Here is a 16,909-nt window from a genome sequence, read left to right on the forward strand (position 1 = left end):
AGGAAAACTGGAGGGGCACAGCCTGCTTGCTACTCTCTAGGATCTACCGTCAGAGCAGGTTGCAAAAACCATCAGCTAAATCCCTGAGATGACCCAGTCAGCTGTGCACAGTAGGAAAGAAGATGCAGCTCAGCCCTGCACACGGGCGGGGAACCCGCATCCACCATCCTAGGGGAAGGAGGCGCGTAAGGTGTCTGAAGGGGCATGGGGATTCCTAAAAGAAAAGGTCCCTCCTGGGTCCTCGAAGCATGGATTAAAACGACTGGCGTGGGGAGACCACTTACTCTCGCGGGGCTCCGCGCTGGCGAATTTCAAGCCTCTAGTTTCACAAATGGCTGGAGGGGCTTGAGGTCGGCTCCCGAGGGCGGCAAACACCGAGCGGTCCCCGCGCGCTGGACAGGCGCCTCTGGATCGGGTTCATGCCTTTCGGAGCTGCGGGACTTGGTGCGTAGACGCGGGGCTGGTGCGCCAGGCTCTGAATGTCCGCAGCCCAAAGTGCAGCTTTGCTGGGTGGACGCTACCGTCTGTACACAATCCGGCGACAGCGGATGAGCTTCAAGGAGGCAGGGAGATTCCAAATAGATCCACTAATTCTGGGCTGAGCGCTCCGGCGTGCGAGCCCGCCTGCCTGCCAAATGTAACTGTGAAGTGATGTGGAAAAGTGAACCGGGTGCCTCCCCTGACGGATCTCATTGGGCAGAGCGCAGAGGCAGGTCTACCACTTGGAAATTCATGTAAGCGGGCCCCCTCCCCGCCCCCTCTCTGCCTCCCCCCCCAGCGCTTGGCTCGCTCGCTCCTTCGCGCTCTCCCCCTACCAAGTGGGCACACAACTTTTCGCTCCTCGCTCCCGAGCACGCCCCGCGCGTCTCCGCCGCCGGAGCCACTCAGTGAAGATGCGCCCTTCGGAGCAGTGTGCGCGCGGCCCGCGGAGGGCCAGGCTCCCGGATAAAAGAGCTGGCAGACGATAAAAGGATGCGGAGGAGGTACCCGCGAGCTTTCTCTCTGAGTCTTCCCTGAGCTCTGGGGCTAGAGTGATCTTGAAAAGCGTCCCAGTGATCCACGGCCGTTTTCCTTGGGAGAAAGAGGCCGCGACAGGGGAAAAGGGTGCGCGTGGGCAGCTTACCTCCTCCTTACGCCTGCCTAGAACCTCTTGCGGACAGAATGGGGTGCTTGTGAGACTGCTGCCTACTACTCAGACGCTACGGTTTAGAGGCGATGTGTCGGTGTTCTGTGGGTGGAGCGCATTCCTCATATCCCTTGGCTTCTACTCCTTTAGGGAGGTGGGACGAGGAAGCGCAGAGGGGCAGCCACAGGGGTGCGCAGTAAGTAGACGTGAAAAGAGCAGAACTCGCTTGGGAACTATAAAAGAAGGGACTGTCAGGTCTTCTCAAGGTGCCCTGGCCTCCAAATCTCCCAGGCACCATTCTTACAGCCTCATTTGCCTCCATTGCAAGATGCCCTTTCAGGTCCTCTGATAGTCTCCACTCAAACCTTGAGAACTGGCCACCCTGGGGTAAAGCCAGGGCAAGAAGAGGAATTGTGAATCAGGAGGTCCAGATTTCCCTTCTTCCATCAGCGAGGCAACCACACAGAAAGAGGCAGCCACTCTAATCATCTTTTAATGAAATTTGTGGGAAAATATGATGAGCTAATTTTTATTTATTTATTTTACTTTTTATTTTTTAGCTTAATTCCCCTGCACAGGACATTTATTCCAGTCTCTGTGCACTAAAGGTGAACTCTGAGGAAGGGTTTTGCTACCTGCGGACAGAGCTGAAACAGGAGAAAAGGGTATGGAGAATCAGGCACGAGGTCCGCAGAGCTTGTACCATCTGACTCAAATTGGTGCCACAGAGTAAACAAACACACAAAAAAAGGACACAGACACAATACACTTATGTTATTTATTCAAATTTGACTTTTTGTGTGTTTGCTGCATCTAAAATCCTATTGTGAATGTTGAAAAGCATACTGACTCTAGGTCTAACAGCTGTCTGTTTCACATTCTAGCTGATATGGGCAAGAAACTTAGTGCATTATTTCAGAGAGAGAGAGATGAAGAGACCCAGGAGGTGTTTTCCCACCAGGCAGTCACCACCTAACTGCTCTCCTCTCAGGCTTTGTCTGCTAACCAGGTATTCAGGAAGTGGCTAATTCTGTGTTGGAAAAAAGAACAGCAGTCACGGCTCAATCAAATTATAACTGCCACTAGACCAGGCAGCCCCAAGTGGACCAAGAAATCACATCTTGGGCTGTGCTTAATTTTCAGACATTCGTTTTCACTTTGAACAAATGCCCCAAGCCTTTCCTTGGGGGTACCTTCTTACATCTATGAGAACTAAAGAAAAGGTTATGTGTTACTGAAGACTGGGAATTGTCAGAAGTAACAAACTCACCTCAAAAGAAAGCTAGAATGGTAGAAAATGAGAAAAAAATTCTCATTTTCTTAAAGGAAAAATGAAACTGTTTTGATGGCAAAATGAAGAGAGTCTGATTTCAATGGCTTTAGTTATCTTGGGTTAGAATGAGTTTGTTTTAACTCACTTATCCACATCTATTCTCAGGGCAGTTAAACATACACATTTAGCTGAATTTTGTCTAACTAGAATTCAGGGTAGCCCTTTCTCTCTACATTGATCATTTCTGCTCAAAGCACTGCAGCAGGAATTTCCTACTAATTTTCTCCTAATTCTTAGGAGAGGCCTGGATGATTAAGCACTGTGAAAGAGGATTAGGATAATGTTAAAAAGCCCTATAAGAATATTTCTAAAATAATCAGGGATGCTGAAAGACAAGGCATTTACCTCTTTAACAATTCCACCCACTCTTAATAGGACGCAGTACAATGTCACAACGGTGAGAGCCCAACTCCTTAAGATAGTGTTTTCTTCCAACCTCCTTTCCAGGGTTACAGAGTTCCAGAAGGAAGAGGACTGTTCCTTAGGCTTTTTAGGATGGTGACTAAAACTGCATGCATTATGGAGTATCTGGGGGGAGGAAGGGTGAGAAGTTAGCTGATAGGATAAGTACAGTCAGAGAAGGAGTGGGGGTTGGGGGACGGTGAGCGGGAAGATCGCATTCAGAATAACCTTGACCAACCTATGCCTAGAGGAGGATGAGGCAGGGTATCTCCAGCCTGCATTTTGGTGACAGGCAGACAATTCTGCAGAGGCGTCTCTGCAGATGAATGAAAGGGAGAAAGAGAGACTCCATGGAGTAAAAGACACTTTTCTTTTCCACAGGAATGGGACTCTTTGTTATAATTTTGAATACAGAAGACAGTAAACCAGTGACTGGTTAGGTGGAAGGTGAGGAATCAGACGACTTATAGGAAGCAGAGCCCCTGGCAGGAGATGGGAGAGCTAGGGTGACGCCACCTTCTACAGCTGGAGCAGGAAATAGCAGAATGGAACGTATCTATCTCTTGCGGAGAAAATACTCAAACTTTTTGTCTTTTCCTTCTTCGGTACACAATTTAAAAAACTAAAACTAATTTTTAAAATCTATTTACCATGGTATGAATACTTAGAAGTTTCAGAATTACTGGATTGCTTTTAAACTTAGATTAATTAGTTCACTCATTCATGGAATACCTCCTAGAGGAAGCATAGAGGAGTGTGGATCCTGTGAATGAAGGGGTTTTGCAATGTGACACCTGCCAAGAGTACTTCAAAATAAGATTTAGAATAAACACTTGAAAAACATGAACTATAAAGAAGGCAAAACCGTAACACCAATTAGTACGTAATATCTTCCGGGAATTCAGACCTTTCCCCACATTTCATGTTATGGAATCCCAATGAAGAAATCTGAAAATAACTGTGTCTTTCTTGGGGTGGGGGGGTTGCATTATTTCATTTTCGGTAATGTAATTTACTGAGAAATATATCTATTAGATAAATATATACAAAACAATTGTGGCATTAGGCAAAAAAGACTTTGAAATTTGACTTTGAATTCCAATATTGGTATCTAAGTCATAAGAATGGAAATATTAGGGAAGTTGCTTTAAGAAGTTTATAAATGCTTAAATATGTTTAGGAAAAGTTGGGTTTTCTTTTTAAGTCTAGGAGTTTGTTTTAAACCAGCCTCTTTACTAAAATCATGAAAAGATGTGAATGGCGCTCAAGTTAGACTTTGTTAAACAACTACAGCAGTTCTCAAACTGTGATCTCTGGACCAGGATTGCTGCCTCACCTCCAAGAACTTGTTAGAAATGCAAATTTTCCTGCCCTGAACTTGGTGGGGCTCAGCCACGTGCCTTTATACAGATACTTCAGGGCATTTTGTGGCTTGCTAAAGTTTGAGGACCACTGCCTTAGGCTATTTTCTCAGGTAATCTATAAAGAGATGAGAAGGATAAAAATAAAGTAGATATTATGGAAATATTTATTGTTTTTGTCCTGGAATATTTTAAGACAGAATGCTATCTTTTTTAAAAAAAAAAGTGAAATAAAGAAAAGCATATGCACACTAAATATACCATGTGCTTACTTCACCAATGTTTATCACAGGATTTGGAAAACTAAATGGATTTCTTTAGAAGTAGTTCTGGATTCTTGAGGTAAACTCATCACTGAACTCTCTATTCAGAGGTGTGATGCTCTACATTTCTTGGCTGCTGGTTTTAGCTGTCCCTGAAATTAGACCTGGATCTCTTAATATTGACTGTAATTACTAATCTTGAGCTTGCCATTATAGTTGCAGTAAATGGAGGTGTAAACACTTTCTGAAAAACCACATCTGTGCTGAGAGCATTTTGGAGAAGGTTTTCAAAATGGCATTATCTCTCATCTTCCCAGGTGCTAGAAAAGAGATAAGCTCCAATTCAGCCTCTAAACAGAAACTGACAGGGGCAGTAGATAGATTTAAGGGGACTGGTACAAAGCTATCAAATAAGCCAGCCCAGGTTTTGTGGACTACACACATTTTCATTTGTTGTTTGGTTGTGGGTTTTGGCTTTTGGTTTTCCTGAAAGAGAAAAGCAGCTAGATTAAGATTCCAGACCCCTCTTGTTTAACATTGGAGCCATGAAGAGGGAAAAAGTAAAAACAGTTCGCAGTGTGCTTTATAAAGAAGAAAGAGAAATGCAGGGGAGCTTTTTCTCTCAACCCTGCCCTTTCCTCCTCCCCACTACTCATCTGGCGTATCAGATTGCAGTCAATATTAAAAAAAAATAATAATTCAATTGAATTGATCTTAAGTCTGGTTTAGAAGATCGCCATCATTTGAAATTTGCACACTTGAACTAATGTATCATTTCGCATGTATAAAATAATACAAATGTATGGTGGGGGAGGCACACCAGCACCTCTTACTATGCCTAAAACGCAGCTATCATTTAGCTTAGTTGTTGGATTGGTTACACAGAGGAGACTGCTACATATACATGCAAAAAATGTTCCAAGAAGTTGCAAGGAAATTACTCAGAATATGAACAGAACTTTTTTATTAGTCAAAGCTGCACAAGGCTGTCGAGAGGGTTTTTTGTTTGTTCGTTCAGCAAAGTTATGCTGCCTTGCAGAAAAAGAGAGCACTGTTTGTAGGTTGCGGTCCTGCCTGCAAAAGCAACTGGTCTCGGCGAAATGATGTGGAGGCTTTTTTTCTTCCACCTCAAGCGCCCTCTAGCGTGCAATATCTGCGCAAGTTGCTATGTAGAAGAAGGTGGAGAGAAGAAAGGAAAAGAAACAGTCTACCAATCGCTGCCCTAATTCCTGAATTGCCTGCTTTCCTTTCTCTGCTTCCTCAAAGGGGTCATTTCCACTGAAGTGTTTGGCAAAACAAAAGAGGTGCTTTGCTTTTGCATGAAAAACAAATCACTCATTTACTAAACTGGGAAACAAATGCTAATCCTTTCTCTGGGGTTTCTTTTGAACATTCATCATAATTTTCCAGAAGTTTCCTACACTCTAGTAATCAGGCAAATAAAAGAAGGTAAGTTGCTCCCTAGGAAGAAATTCCATTTTGTTCCTAACTCACTGCAGCCCAGCTCTAAGACATTTGATGCAAATTGATTAACCTCTCCATGGGTTTTCAGTCAGTGTCTCCATAAAAGTGCATAATACTTCTTTCTTGCCTCAGGGGGGTGGTATGAGGCCTAATTGAGGTTTATAAAACAATTTCAGTTCCTCAGATACAATTTGATATACAGTTGAACCCGCCTTTCATCTTGCATCTACTAACAGGGTTTCAAATTCTCTTTGGTAGTCCGGAGGGAAATTGGATCGGGATCTGTATTTTCATAAACACGTCGTTAAAACAACTCTATTGTAAATAGTGGCTTTGCTCAAGAGACTTAGAATGGTAGGGAATGGAGAAGAATATTTGGAGAAGAAAAAATGTACTTGCTTTTGCAAACACTGTGTGTGAATAAATATAGCTAAATAGTAAGGCAAATTTCTGACAATACATACATTTTGGCATATCTCCCTAAATTTTAAAACAAGCTAACAATAACAGAAGGTAGTTTTATTCACCCAAACACCACCCACTAAACACGTAGTCTCTTAGAGAGAAGCAGACACCTGTAAACAAACTTGTGTATCTGCATCTGTTCAGATGGAAGGATGTCTAAACACCTGCTATGCAACTTAAGAGATTTTATTTACTAATATGGTTATTATTCAGCATTGTGTTTTACCAATACCCTTAGAGTGATGAAATTTCACAGGGTAGGTTAAGAGGGAGGTGAGATAATGTTATAATACACTCTATTAGCTTTTTTTACATATAGTCTCAGATTTTTAATGTACTATGAATGGAAAGGATATTTTGGTATCCTTTAAAGTATGAGAAAACTGAGATTTAGAGAAGTTGAGTGAATTTGCTCAAGGTTAGAGAGTTACTAAGTTATAGAATGCAATTCAAACCCAGGGCTTCCAACATTAAATATATAATCTAGTGCCACCGTTCAATATTGAAATACTAGTAAGTAACTATTATAACCTACTTTTAACATAATGTATTACCTCACTATGGACAGGACTCATACACTGCAATACAAGGTGAACTACCCATTATGTGTTCCCAAACAGAATCAGAATTCTTAATTTTACGTGGTTTTGAAGACACAGACCCCAGATTCCCTGTTTAACCAACTCAAGCAAACTCTCCAAGGAGAATGTATATTTTCAAAAAGCCAACAAGGTAATTCTGATTCAGAATAATAACCATCCATTCTGGAGACCATTTGAGAATAATGAAACCAAGTGGTGTCCAAGTTCCTGCTGAACTCTTCAAGGCTAAGCCATACTTTTTTTTTTTCTTTTTAGGGCCACCCTGTGTCATATGGAAGTTCTCAGGCTAGGGGGTCAAATCAAAAACACAGCTGAGCCCTACAACACAGCCATGGAAAGACCAGATCTGAGCCTCATCTGTGACCTATGATGCAGTATGTGGCAATGCCAGTTCCTTAACTCACTGAGTGAGGCCAGGGATCGACCATGCATCCTCACGGACACTATACTGGGTTCTTAATCCACTGAGCCGCGAGGGGAGCACCTGCTATTACTATTCAGATCTGTATAGCTCTTGGTATATTCCTAGGCACATTAGCTCTCTTATTTAATCCTTGCCATAATCTTGTGAGGTGAGAAGAAGGTATATTATTTATTGGTTTTATAGATTTACAAGCTTTTAAAGCCAAAAAAGCTCTTGGAGATAATCCAGCTCAACCTCTTCATTTTACATAAAGAAAGCTGGGTAAGTCTTTTGACTCCTGAGCCTAAAATTACATAACTAGCTCTTGGGAAGATCCAAGGCCAGATCCCAGGCCAGGGGTTTTGAAAGGATATATCAAGTTGTCACTTGTCTCTGAAAATATGGCCCAGGAAAATTATTAACGCTAACAACCTGATTAGTCTTCAAGATATGAAGTCAGAAGCCTGGGGGGTGGGGGGAACAAACAAATAGCAACAACAAAAACCATTGTTTAGACCCAAATGAATGCCATCTACAGAAGGTCTACATTCATTTTCTGGTGAGATTACATTTATCCCTCCACCTAGTATCTCTTCAGTCTAATAATACATCTTGTCTTGGTTGAATTATTTTAGTACCCTGGAGTTTGGCTCACTAATGTAGCCCCAGAGGCTCCTTCAAAGCAGATCTAGTGTGCTGGAGATTTTTGGAGGGAGAATTATAAGGGAATCAGAGGAAGATAACTGCATAAGAAAAAAAAAAAAAAGGTGCTCTCATATATTCTGATGTACCCTAAACCTTTCTCTGGTATCTTCTGGTAGAGACCCCAAAAAGAAACAACTCACTGCAAATGGAGATATGTAAGACTGGACTATTGCATTCTCTGAAAGCAGAGAAAAACAAATGCGTGGAGCCTGTTGAATTTTTTTTCTCACTCTTCTACCCCTGCCCCTTTTATGGCCACACCTGAAGCATATGGGAGTTCCCAGGCTAGGGGGTGAATCAGAGCTGCAGCTGCAGGCCTATGCCACAGCCAGGGCAACAGTTGACCCAAGCCACATCTAGACCGATGCCACAGCTTATGGCAACACCACTGAGGGAGGCCAGGAATCAAACTCCTATCCTCATGGAGACTACATCCAGCCCTTAAGCTGTTGAGCCACAATGGGAACTCCTTTTCTTTCTTTCTTTTTTTTGTATTTTTTAAAAATTAAAGTATAGTTGATTTACAATGTTGGGCCAATTTCTGCTGTACAGCAAAGTGATACATACATACATATATATATATATACACACACACACACACACACACATTCATTCATACATATATATACATTCTTTTTCTCCTATCATCCCCCATCATACTCTATCCCAAAAGACTGGACACAGTGCCGCCCTATGCTCTACAATAGGATTTTTTTTTTAATTTGGCTTTCTTCCCCCAAATTACATCATTGTGCCTAAGCAGGGAGCATCTTAATTTTTCACCAAGTATTTCCCTGCCCTCCCAATTACATAAGGCATATAGTCACTTTTCTGGAAGAAAAAGTGGTTATAAATGACACAAGTGCTTGTAGTTTGTATTCTTATTACTGAAAGTTTAAAATCTTGCCAGGCAGTAGGGGGATTGATTGGCATGTGCCATCTCATTTATTCTTTACTATAACTTCCTATTTTTCAGATGAAGAAACTGTCAAGGGAAATATATTTTCCTTCTTGAAATCCCAATTATACTTCTCTTCATCTTTCTACCATCATGTCATAGCGCAGTCTATTTGTCCTGTGTACTTCAGCCAAAATACACTTTTTCTTGGTGTTTTAAAATGTGAACTTCTTTATTTGGGTGTAAGAGGTATGATGCCTGCAGAAAAAAGCAAGACACAGAGATGTCTCTGCAGTCATACAGATCGGGTCAATAGTCAAGAGTCACAGTACTGGTTCTGTCAATTAGAGAGCTAACCGGTTAACCAGTATGACAATCTCTCAAAGTCTCATTTGCCTTTGTGTCTAAGGTATTGCATGCTTTACGGAATGTTTGATTCATAAGGTTGTTGGATTAAAGGATGTAATAAAAGAAAGCAAGGTCTAGTTTTTAGTATACATGTTAATTTCCTCTCAAGTGAGCCCATCAATGGTACCCAAAAAAAGCAGATGGCCAGGAAACTGATTCTTCCAAGATCCCTACAGCTAGACCGCCCTTTTTAATTGTGTAACTCTGTCTCCTGGCTACACAGGGCATTCAGGCAGACACCAATCAGGCCTTTAAATGGCACCATCCACAGTCTTCCAACACATCTAAGCTCTAGGCAAACAAGTTCATTTCCTCCATATCAGCATTTTTTAAACAGTTTATATCCTGCATACCCAACTACATTTCTTCCTAAGAATTAATTTTTTCGTCCTCTTTTCCTCCCTCCCCATCCCATCTTCACTAATGAGAGACTAAAGGCAGCTAATGTTAGAAGGAGGCCTATTTTAGTCTCATGATTTACTTAAAAAATACGGATTAATATTTTGCATTTAATGATCTAAAGGAGAACTAATGGGATCTCAAGGCATAAAGGAGAGAAAAGTCAAGGTCCTTATGGGAGGCAAGTTCACCTACTTCTCTGACTGGCATCAGTTTTCAGTCAGGAGGCTGCTAGTTCTTACAGACAGCAAAGAGGACTGGCCACTAGGTTTCATACTAATGGCAGCATGTTTGGTAGGTGGGTCCTTGGACAGATGAGGGCTTCAAAAGAGAAGCACCCTGCAAGAAGTGGGTCAGCCCCATGCTTATTTCCATATCAATGATCTCTACAGATTTTTCATTTTTCCAGTTATATGTAAGCCATAGACCTTGGAGACTAGAGCTTGACCAGTCTTATAAGTGGGAAGGTCTCAGGGGAAGAAATCCGGCTAGAAATGCCTGGAATGGGGCTGAATAAGAGAGTCTGGCCTCACTGGGGATGTGCCGGGAACCTGAATTTGCATAGCATGAACACTGCAGTTGCAGTTAGTGTTGTTTTAAATATGGATTGTAGGTCTACTTGGAAATGCATTGTTATGGTGTTACTGGTAATTATAAAGGAGCTTAAGCCCCCTGCCGCCCTCCCGAGACATTCCTTGGATAGGCCCCTGGGCTTAGCTCTATACTCTGGGGATGCAATAAGCATCAGCTTGTTGAACAGACCCTGAGCATAGAGAAATGACATTTTTCCTCTCCTGGGATGTCTCTTTATGAATGGTGGCTGTCTTATCTTTCCAGATGGATCACAGGTATTACCTGTAATGTTAAGTCTCCTCTCAAGTCCCCACTTACATACCTCTGCTGCTCCTTGCAGCATGAGGCTGAACACACAGTCCTATCATTTTTTGTTCATTTGCCTGCCACACTCACTAGATTGATTTGGAGCTCCTTGAAATCAGAGACTATATTATCCATATCTGCGTATCTCCAACCTAGCCCCAAACCTGATACAGAGTAAATATTCAGGAACTGTACTCTTTAAGATAATAAACACATGAATATGACTGCAAAGATAACTATGGGATTATTGTCAACAGTTGGCTAGAAATAGACCCAGATTTGGAGTTAGAAAAATCAGATGGCCTAGCAGACTGGTATGGGCAACTTGATGAGGATAACAGATTTCACTGGAAAAGGGAGAGGGAGGAAAGAGATCACATAACAAAGGGAAAAGAAACAAAACCAGGAAACGCCATCTCCGAGAGCAGAAAGAAAACAGTAAAGAGAGACTAAAAGGCTGAACAATTATTAAAAAACTTAGCCAATTAACACAATTAAGAGTGAACATCCAGAAACATGTCAGATCCCAAATGGTGATTTGCATAATAGTAGTAGTTAATACTAGTAGTAATAATACTTAAAATGGCACCAAGTATTGATAAGAATCCATCTGTTCCTTAGTGCTTCATAATTTGCCACCTGAGTGTTTACCAAGCCAGTTCCCACTCGGGAAGAAAAGGATCCCTCAGGCAGAGTGCACTGTCTCCGTAGCCTTTAGACTTTCACACGAGTCACCCCATCCCAAAGAGAGAGCTCTAAAACAGATTCCCAGGGTGGTTTCTTCCTCCAGGGCTGGCATTTCCTTAAAGACCAGAGGGAGGTATTTGGTTCATTTATCTTTGAAACCCCAGTAGCACAAAAGTGATGCTCCATAAACTTTTGTTGATTTATCATCTCATCTGTACCCCACAGCAAGCTGCAAGATAAATTGATCCTGTCCAGAAGCCCCATTTTTCAGATGAGGAAACCGGAAACATCTAGTCAGAGTTGAACCCAATCTGGGAAACCCATCGGAGCTCTTTGAGCACAGGTGGCTTTCTCTGCGGCAGCAGAGAAAGATTCCCAAGGTTGCAGTGCTTGGTCCTTACATCTTCTCTCCTAGGGATTCTACAAAAGTATGTTCCTTTAGTATTCACAGAGAAGACCAAAGACACGTCACCAATTCTCATGCTTTGCACGCATCAAGGAGAAGGCTCAGCACTCTGGAGTCAGTCTTGAGCACCTAAAGCATCCTGTCAAATTTTGATGTGATGGGAAACAGAAAAGGCATTTTGCATCTGGATATACAAATCTGTGAGTATTCTAAGGGAGATGGAATCCATGCATTTCTGATTAATGTACACTTAAATCAATGGAGTGTTTAGAAAAGATATTTGATGTTCAAAAAGCCTTTTAAGAAGAACCTAATGGGCTTTAAAGTTGCTTTTGCCTTAAGATGAGGAACTTATTTTTCCTCTAGATCTTATACTCAAACGATAGGATTTCAAAGTCTCATTTTTGAACAGAACCTCATTGCTCTCAAAACCTATCCACTTTCCCCTACCCAGGCATGGTTAATCTGTATTTTATTAGGAGTATTTTTTCATATATCTGTCTATTCATTTTGCCAGTGTAGCTTTCAATAGAATATGCAGATACATGTGAGGAGTCTGTCTGAATCCTGGATGCAATTTTCTCGGAAAGCCTCAGTTTTCCAGCAAACATGAAGGGTGGATTACACCAGTTAATGAAGGTTTCTGTGGGCAGATGTGTAAAGAGCGAGGACAGGGGTTTGGAATAGATGGAGTCTTCATGTTGGTAGAGACGAGACAGTGAAAGGACAAAATGTGTTGAGGGTTGATGGTCACTAGAAGTAATTAACACACCGGTACCAGTGTTTTTTCATAATCTTATTCCATTTTACCCTCACGGCCATTCAGAGATGCAGGTGATGCAGAGAGGCATTCTTCAGTTAAAAGGATGTGAGACTCAGAAAGGGATTCCACCTTTGGCTGTCCAGCCCAAATCTGTTAGGAGGCCTCAGCATTTGCAGGCGGTACACCCTCCTGGTGATCTCTAATGGGGTACCAATGTGAAAAACAAACACCACTGAATCACATGGTGGGAAGGTTACGTGCTTTCCAATTCTCTTTCCATCCTCTGACTATGTTAAAAGAACACTTTCAGTTTCCTGCCAGTGCAGACCTCTCTAAAGCAGAACGCTGGCCTCGGGGCTCAGAGCCTTCAGCCGACTCCAAATGCCTTGTTCAGATATAAGAATGCTGTTGTGGATTCATTCATTTTATTTCTAACTTCACCTTGCATTTGTGGCAAGTGAAAATAATCTTTCTTGTTTTTAGATATGGACATAAAACTATCTTTTAAAACAAATGTTTATGTTGTTAAAGAAATGAGTCAATTAAAAAATTATATCACCCAGATGGTGTACAGACATTAAAAAAAAAATCAACACAGAACCACATAAATGACTGCAGCTTGGGTGAAAAAATACATTAAATCCGCGTGTTTTCAAAGTACTATTATCAAGTCCCCTTAAACTTGGAGGTATACACATTTAAAGTATTATTCCTGAGCTTCAAGTTTTTGCTCAATATCAAATGTTCCAGATTTCTCTACTTTGATTTCCTATAAAATCAACTCTTAAAAAAATATAAATGTCAGATCTGGGAGTTATAAAGAATTGAAACAGTATAACCAACTCCAATGGACTTTGCAGAAATGCTTTTAGTCTTCAGGTACAAACAGGATTATAGCATTGTATTCCTCCCTGCCTCCCCCACTAATATTTCAAAACAAAAATCATCAACTTTACTTAACATCCTCAACATGGGTTGATGAAAATAACACTGTAATTTCTTTTTGTCAAGAAAGACTCAGCTAAATAAATCAAATAGATCTTCCCAGCACACAGATTTGGAGCAGAGTGAGTGAAAACAAGCTAAAACCTACTTCCATTTTTTTGGTGCCAATTTTATTTGGTTTATTACCAAATTTCATTTGGGGAGACACTGAAGACTTCTTCAATGAGGGATTTTTTTTTTCCTTGCCACTGTAAAGGGAAGTCAACATATTGCTCATAAAGTGTTAAAGTCTTTATGAACTGCTGATAGATATCAAGGAAATGCTCTGAGGATCAAGAGGTGAAATTGTGGAAAAATCTCCACTTCCTCTAAATATTACCTTCAGTAGCTTTACAGCAAATATTGCTGAAGAAAAAGAATATAAATCACTTAAGTCCCCCAGGACTTAATACTGAAGTACCATTTATGTTTTCCTTGTGTTTGAATTACTGACTAGCACTCTACTGTGTGAAGGGGAAAAAAAAATTACAAAGAAAAGTGGAGAGATAAAAAGAGAGAAAGACAGATTAAAAAAATAGAAAAGAAAAATGAATGCTAAACACATCTGGTCCCCTTTGATCCTTGGGTTTGCACAGGGCAGCCAAGTCCTTGGGATTTGGGCAAGACCTCTGGGGATATTTAAACAACACTCATCTCTTTCCATGGCCAGACGTGAAGGGTATCATCTAGACATCATTTTGGGATTTCAAAAGTTTGGAATTTAAAAAGCCTGGAACCTATCCTGGCCTTATTACTTACTAGATATACAGGACTTTTAAAACATAAAATAGCTACAGGCATACCTTGTTTTACTGTGCTTTGCTTTCTGTGCTTCACAGATGCTGCATTAAAAAAAAAAAAAAAAAAAAAAAAAAAAAAAAAAAAACTGAAGGTTTGTGACAACCCTGCATGGTTTTGGGTTTTTTTTGTTTTTGTTTTTGTTTTGCAACAAAGTATTTTTAAATTAAGGTATGTACATCGGGTTTTTAGGCATAATGCTATTGCACACTTAATATGGTATTATGTAAACATAACTTTTTTTTTTTTTTTTGCTTTTTAGGGCCACATCCACAGCATATGGAGATTTGCAGGCTGGGGGTCGAATTGGAGCTCTAGTTGCCAGCCTACACCACAAGCTCATGGCAATGCTGGTTCCTTAACCCACTGAGCGAGGCCCGGGATAGAAACTGCAACCTCATGGTTACTAGTCAGATTCCTTTCCACTGTGCCACAACGGGAACTCCTAAACATAGCTTTTATACATGGAAATTTTTTTTAAAAGACATGTGACTTGTTTTATTGGGATATTCACTTTATTGGGGTGCTCTGGAACCCGACTCAGGGTAACTCCAAGGTATGCCTGTACTGTTTTTTGTTGTTTTGTTGTCTTTGTCTTTTAAACATGAAAAGTTCAGGTAGTTACTCTTTGATAAATTTTAACATGACCCTCCCGTGTTCTTTTCCACCTGTCCTGTGAATTTCTTCCTGCCCACTGAGTGGGTCAAGATGGGGACGCTGATTTATTCTAGCAGTCCTTTGTCAATGTCACTTTGATATCTATGCAGAGGTTTCACCCCTTTTTTCTTCTTCTGTACTCATCACCTCCACAACCCCTTGTTTAACCTCCCTGAAGCTCAGGCTCTTCATCAGTAATTTGGGAGAAATAACCTCTGCTTCATGCTTCTCATCAAGTTGAGGTAAAAATCTAATAATATGAAATATATGGGACAACATATGTTTGCTGTGCACACGTGTGCACACATGCACACACACAGAGTGTTATGCTCGTTTATGTTCATGTATGAGATCAAGAGCAAGAAAGAAAGCAGTAGAACTCTTCCTGTTTGGATGAAATTTTGGCTCTCACGTGTTATCTGTCATTTCCCATAATGATTTTACAAATAGAGGCGAGCGTCCATGCTCTTCGTGTACGAGCTAAAATCTCCCTGATCAGCCAACATCCTCATCTAACTTGCTGTTCCCAGAAAAAAATTCCACCATGAGCATTCTCATTAAGAGCTAAGGCATGACATGAGTGCTTTGCAGAAATAGTATGTAGTTTGTTTGATTAACCCACTAGAAGTCTGTGTCTTATTAATGTAAAAACAAGTGTGTGTGTGACTATGTGTACATGACTACCCAGTTTCTCAAGCATGCGATAATTCTCGTGTTGTCACTCTCCTTAGCACCAGGTGCAGATGATTTGGAGATGAATGAGACGAGATGTGCTCAGACGCTCTGTCAAGTGACAAAGATGATGTGAACACGTGAACTTGGAACAAGGACAGCTCTCAGAAGCTACAGCAGAATGGATGGATGAAAACAGGGAAGGCTGAGGCATCAGACTATCCTTGGAAATGTCCTTTAATGGAACTTAACCTCTCTGGATGTCCTTGTAACCTTCTGACCTTGGCAGCCACTTAACCTGGCTGACAAGTATGTCAGGTGTGGCTGCAGCACAGACAACCTAGGAGGGTATAAGGTGAGAGTCCTGGGTCCTGTGCTTGGAAGGTTAAAATCGACCTGTTCCTGGGGCCTTATCTGTTAGACTGAAAACACATGGGCCTTCATTTACAAAGTCTCTCTCATGGTGAAAAATATCCAGTGGGGTAGATGTATCACCCCTATGATAGCCTAGTATAAACACAGCCCTGGAAGTTGTGTGGGTGTAAAGAGGATAACAGGCAATGGGAGGCAGGAATACCAGTGAGAAAGTAATTGCAAGATTAGCCAAACAACAGCAAACATAAAATAGCACTCTTCTACATGCTTTTACCTCAATAACTTCTTTTAAAAAAAAACCCTATAGGCAATCTCGTTACTCTTATCTCACAGATTAGAAATGTGGGGTGCAGAGAGGTAAAGTAACTTGCTTATGATCGCACAGCGATGGTGGCTCCAGAAATCCTACCCTTAACCGTTATATTATGGTCCTTATATTATACCCTTAGCCATTATATTATACCGTAGGGCCCTGGGCAAGAAAACTGGACGTCCTGAACTGAGTTGAAAACATTGTGAAAACATGATTTTTATTTGACTGTACATTTTGGACTTGTTACCTCTCTGTCTACTACATAAGGAGTCTCTTTTTTGGAGCTATAGGCTCCAGGACAGGTGCTTTGAAGTCTGCAAATTACTATTATTTTTACTATATTTTAATGGGGCCTACTTTAGTGCTCAGCGAATAGCCAGCACTTATAACAAATGCACCAAGGTGATGGGTCAGAGGCATCCATGGGCTCTATATACAATTCCAAGTTTACAATTCAACTGTAACATGTGACCACGTACTGTCAGGCAGGCACATAGCAGCCCGAAATCTTTCCTTTCTCCAAATAATCACTCACTTCTTTAGCCT

At 41.2% G+C, this 16,909-nt stretch overlaps 1 protein-coding gene and 1 long non-coding RNA gene across 7 annotated transcripts in view; one reads left to right on the plus strand and one right to left on the minus strand.

Moving 5' to 3' along the window:
* The window catches only part of CDH8 (cadherin 8), a 721,537-nt gene that overhangs the window by 355,634 nt on the left and 348,994 nt on the right, over positions 1 to 16,909 (minus strand). Inside the window, exons 1-2 of one of the 6 annotated variants that reach the window (XM_021093975.1) lie at positions 1,124 to 4,464; positions 285 to 628 (exon numbers count right to left, since the gene is read on the minus strand). The exons of 3 other annotated variants lie outside the window; for them this stretch is intronic. The gene's annotated coding sequence lies outside the window, so the exon portion shown is untranslated. Of the gene's footprint in view, positions 1 to 284; positions 693 to 1,123; positions 4,465 to 16,909 lie in introns of those variants that run through there. 2 more of the 6 variants (XM_021093981.1, XM_021093974.1) reach the window with 2 other exon arrangements.
* On the plus strand, positions 789 to 16,108 carry LOC106507572. Its single transcript, XR_001303641.2, has 3 exons — positions 789 to 983; positions 11,621 to 12,001; positions 15,735 to 16,108. It is a non-coding gene; the product is annotated as an uncharacterized LOC106507572 (long non-coding RNA).

The sequence above is a fragment of the Sus scrofa genome, chromosome 6, assembly GCF_000003025.6.
Source record: "Sus scrofa isolate TJ Tabasco breed Duroc chromosome 6, Sscrofa11.1, whole genome shotgun sequence".
Taxonomy (NCBI): Eukaryota; Metazoa; Chordata; class Mammalia; order Artiodactyla; family Suidae; genus Sus; species Sus scrofa.